Source organism: Rana temporaria, chromosome 7 (genome assembly GCF_905171775.1).
Source record: "Rana temporaria chromosome 7, aRanTem1.1, whole genome shotgun sequence".
Taxonomy (NCBI): domain Eukaryota; kingdom Metazoa; phylum Chordata; class Amphibia; order Anura; family Ranidae; genus Rana; species Rana temporaria.
In genome coordinates, this window is record NC_053495.1 from 79819561 (window position 1) to 79824929 (window position 5369).

At 46.4% G+C, this 5369-nt stretch overlaps 1 long non-coding RNA gene across 1 annotated transcript; it reads left to right on the plus strand.

Annotated features, from left to right (window-relative positions):
- The first annotated feature begins 1367 nt into the window (after positions 1-1367).
- On the plus strand, positions 1368-2067 carry LOC120945446. The gene is made up of 2 exons (XR_005750578.1): positions 1368-1463; positions 1740-2067. It is a non-coding gene; the product is annotated as an uncharacterized LOC120945446 (long non-coding RNA).
- Positions 2068-5369: the final 3302 nt, after the last annotated feature.

Below are 5369 nucleotides of genomic sequence, written 5' to 3' on the forward strand. Positions count from 1 at the left end.
CTCTGATTTCGTCCGGAAGTCCTCTGCGAGGAGGCCAAGAAGGAAAGGAGAACCATAGTCACCGTCCCTCAATCTCTGGTCGAGAAACCTTGCATCACAGCGGCCGAAGATGATCGTTTACGGCCTCGGGAGCGTCTAACCTGCTGCCAGGGTTGGGGCACAGGCACCGTCGGTACGTCAGAGGTAATCCTCCAGTCCGGGAAATCCACAGAGTCCAACTGCAATTGTGACAGAAAGCGCGGCAGGTCATCTTTATTGCGCAAAATGGCGGATTTGCCATCTCTACTAGCTTGTAAAACAAAGGGGAACCCCCATCTGTAGGTGATGTTAGCCGAACGGAGGGATTCAAGGAGGGGACCTAAAGCCCTGCGCTGCATCAGGGTGCGGCGGGACAGGTCTTGATAGAAAAACAAACGGGCACCATCAAAGTCAAAAAAGGGGCGATTGCGCATCCGCTGCATTATTTGGTCTTTGACAGTGTACCTGTGAAGCTTGCAGATTATGTCACGCGGGTTCTCAGCATCCTGCGAGGGGGGTCTGAGGGCCCTGTGCGCTCTATCAATTTCCACAGTCTCAGTAGGGGAGAGGCCTAGCAGCTCTTTGAATATGCCTTGCAGCGTGGGGACAATATCCCTGGCCCCTGTTGCCTCTGGAAGTCCCCTTATGCGGATATTGGACCTGCGGCTGCGGTTTTCATAATCATCAAGCTGGGAGATAAGGCTCTCTATGTGACGGTCCTGCGCTGCACCCCTATCCCTTAGCTGGGAAATAGTAGGCAAGGCCTCCTCCACAATCTGCTCCAAAGCCTCCAGCCTTGTGCCCAGCTGGGTGGTGTCAGCTTGTAACTGCTCAATGTCCTGCTTGAAGGCCCTCTCCACCCTAGTAACAAAGCGGTCCAAGTCCTCCTTAGTGGGGAGGGACAGGAGATGCTGCCGCAGGTCTCTGTCCCCACACAGGTCTGTGATCTCAGAGCCCCGGCCTGCAGAAGCCGAGGAGGCTGGGGAGATAGGGGGGGTCGGATCTCTTACCAGGGATGGTGTCTGGATAGGGGACCCTCCGTGTTGCGGTGACGTGGGAGGCCTCGGCGCGGGCTTCACTCCAGCATCCGTCCCCTTGCTCTTCCCGGGCGCCATCTTGGAAGGCCCAGCACGCGGCTGCACTCCGCCGCCGAAATAGGCTGTAATGGAGCCGGTCCCGGGTAGTGCACTTGCCCTGGTCCTGGAGGAGGCTCTGCGGCCCTGGTTCATGCCGTTAGTGGCCGGATTAGAGCCGTGGATTCGCCGGATCAGGCTAATAGAGCTGCGGTGTGTGAGGAGCTCCAGGAGTCTGCTGCCTCACTCGGCCATGTCCAAGCCACGCCCCATCCATCCCCTTTTTAAATGATCCAGGATACTTTCCTTCCAAACCGACCCAGCAATACTTTTGCGACGTCTCTTGGAGACAGACCGACCATCTACTGACCGGTTAGTACTCATTTCTATATATGTTTTGTTTCATTGTAATTAATTTGAAATTTTGGGACTGCAGGTCTGGTTGATATTTTGGGAGGGACTGTTGGGATTTTTTGCCCTTACTCTGGGTTTTGAGCACCACCCCATACACGATGAGAGTCATGATTAGGATTTGCCAGTGATTTGTATATATTGTTCTCTGTAACCAACAATGTAACATTTTAAATTTGCATTTTTTACTGTTTATTGAAAATATTTATTTTAATTTTATTTTTCTCTATTCCTTAGATTATATTGCGACATTTCTGCATTACCCTAGCCCTGATGAAGAGGTGGTATTCCCTATGAGCCTCGAAACGTTGGCACCACTGTCTGCACCTACGAAGGAAGGGTTTTTTACTGCACTTTTTTGTCGCTTCTCAAAATAACATACAATTTGGAGTCTATGTCTTATCTTGAGTAATGTACAGTACCGTTTATGGTCACTTACCCTAGGTCGTGCCTTCCTTTTATGTTTGGTCAGTTGGATATTTTGCTGTTCATGTTGTTGATACATTATTTGATACGTTGTCTATGAACAACACTACCGAAATAAAATTTGATATTTTTGATATACTTTTGTTGATGAACTTAGTTTGTACTTTATAACCAATCTCCCATGCATAAAATCCCACCGAGGAAACACACCCCTTTGGGGGCACAGCAATTGGCTTTCATTTACCTTTGTTTTTTTTCTAATGAAATTGCCTGTTTCTCCGTGTTTTCAGGCATTATAGTCCGCATTCTTGTTTTGAAGCGAAGGGTGTTTCGTTTGGAGATGGCGTTTAAGTTTACTTGGGACCATAGCACTGTTAGATAGCTTTTCACCACACACCACGTGGAGTTGGTTTCTTTGCATCTCTGGTCAAAGTAAATCCAAATGAAATATAGCTTTTGCTATATTGCCTTGTGCCAGAGAATTTGCTTGAGCTAACCATCTTTGCTTTCTTTTGATCCCCACTCATACTTGGGCTTTCATCTGGCTCCGAATTTTGTTCAGAGTCCAGTTCTTTCCTTTTCAAAAACTTGTCCATCACTGCAGTATCTGCTCCTATCTCACTGTCACTCAGTACTTACTGCGCTTGTCTCCTCCAGATAGCCGCTGTCCTTCACACTCAGCACTCTTCTGCACATGTCCTCCATCCAGATTCATCAGTCAGGACGCTCTTCCTGCTCATGTCTCCACCAGAACCATCACACGAGCGCTCTTCTGTGCAGCGTCCGCGGATAATCCTCCGAGGTCCAGATCCATCGGCAGCTCTTCTGCGCATCGGGGCGATCTACATCGATTTCTCCTCCTGTCAGTGTAACAGTGACACCGGAGCTATTTATAGTCCGTAACATGCGCTTCGGCTCACAATAGACAATCATCTATGATTGGTCTATTTGTGAGTCGAAGCCGCATGTTACGGATGAAATTGGAATTTTTCCCACGGCACAGCAGACAATATCTCACGGCACACTAGTGTGCCGCAGCACAGTGGTTGAAAAACGATGGTCTAATGCACATGCAAATGCTGTTGTTACAGCTTCATTTTGTAAAGTGTTACCTTTCTTTTTTAACAATAAATTGTCAAATGATTTTACACTATGGAGGTTTCCATATTCTTTGTTGAGTGCCATCGCTGGGACCCTTGTGAGCCTTCTTGTGTGGAATTGGAACAGCAGTGTAGCTGTGGCAAGCCTCTTAAAGGTAAGGAGCTGGGTGAAAACACTTCATTTGTATCTCTACACTGAGGATAGCCTGGTGGTTGCAAGCACGTGTGCACATCTATTATCAAGCACTGAAGCAGGCTGTGGAATCTGATCATCAGTGGAGCACCTGTGCACCTTATTATAAAAATCCATGATCATATTTCTTTCTAATTATTAGATTTGATTTATCCTGCACGATTGTGCACTGGACACGTTTGATAATATTTCTTCCACCTTTATTTTTTCATTATTTGTTTATGACACTTTTTTGGTTTATCCCGTGGAGGATTTTATGGGACACTGCACGCAGACATTCTATGGACTGGGTTGTTATTGAACATTCCTTTTTATTATTTATTTTTTATTGAATATTATTCATTATGTATTGCACATATTATTGCACACTGCACTTTTAGTGAATGGATCACTTTATGAATTTTCTCTTATTCACATTTCCGTATTTGCCGTGTATAAGGCGACTGGGTGTATAAGAACGACCCCCTAATTTTACAGTTTTTAAGATTTTTTGCCTATACTCACCGTATAAGACGACCCCCCCTTCCGAGGCTTCCGACGCTTCATATTTCTTCCTTCTGGAGCCATATTCTTCTTCCTTCTTGCTGGAGCTGGAGCCAATCAAGGCGAGCGATGTTAATGAATACAAAGCCTACTTGGATTGGCAGAGGCTGTAACATCATCAGCCCACGCCTCTCTGACTCTCAAAGCCAATCCGAGCAGGCTACTGTGTGTAGCCTGCTAAGATTGGCAGAGGTTGTTACTCCAATCCGAGCAGGCTCTGTATTCATTTGAATACATCGCTCACCGGGATTGGCTAAGTGGTATACACTGTATGTACCCAAAGCTACATACAGTATTACTGCACACCCAGCAGGCATCTGAGCAGCTGACCCGGCGTATAAGACGACCCCTGCTTTTTGGCCAGTTTTTTTAAGTGTAAAAGGTAGTCTTATACGCCAGCAAATACAGTAATCATCTTATTTTCTTATATACTTTATGAAGAAATTATTGCCAAGTATTATCTGAATTTTTCAGGATTATTTTATTTGGCTTCACTTCATTAACACTGTGCTTTTATTGGCATGTTTGTTTACCTGGTTAGGTAATTTTGATTATTATTTCACTCTTATGACCCTCCACATTATTACTATTGATGTTTGGCGGTTCTTTGATTACATCTGGAGTGGAACACATTTAGATACAAAGGAAGAGGTGGATTTACTTTTTAAAGAAAATATTATTTGATCGCACGTTTTTTTCATCAACACTTTTTGTTATTAGTATTATCTAGTTTTAATATTATGTGCAAGCGCCATTACACCCCCCTATTTTTTACTCATGGTGGCTTGTGACATCCCAGCCACAACTCCACTTGTACGCTGAAAATATCCACTTGCAAGGAAATGCAGTGTTGCCAGTACCTTGACCAGTGGCTGCACTGCATGTGCACGATGTGTCTTGCTGGTGATATCATCCTGCAGGGTTCTGGCTAATTCCTGGATGGCTTCAGGGCTGAATCTGAAAATGCAATACACCTCCGAATCCCCCATGCCAAAGATGTTCATGCGCGTGCGGTATATCCTCTCCCGTGCCCTCCTACGAGTCGGTTCACACAGTAGTATTGCTAGGACCATGGCTGCCCCTGGCATGTTGGCACACAGATGTGTTGTCCAGCAAGTGTGGGTGCTCAGCTTGCTCAGCTCGTCCGTAACGCTGCTGCTGTAGCTGCTCTCCAGCTGACCTGTGGACGTCTGTTGCTAAGTTGCCCCTGCTTTTATGAGGAGCAAGTTTGCGCTGGGCGTACAACTTGCGCGCCCTGCGCGCAGACTGCCCCTGACACGTGCATGTTTGTGAATTGGCGTATCTCCCTCATTTGCATAGGAAAACAATGGGAACGCAAGATGCGCCCAGCGTAAAAATGCTCATAAAATACGCCGGCGGAGAAAAGTTACGTCGGTCGGAAGAAGCCTAATTTCAGGCGTATCTATTTTTGTGGGTACGGCGCATAGTTACGACGGCGCAGATTTTGACTTACCGAGATACGTCAGCTTAAGTCCTACCTGAATCTACCCCAATGGAAACAAATATAATTTGTTCCGCGTTGCCTTCAATGGAAATGCGGCCAGAGGTGGGGGGGCGCCAGAGAGCGTCGAAATTGGCCGAAAA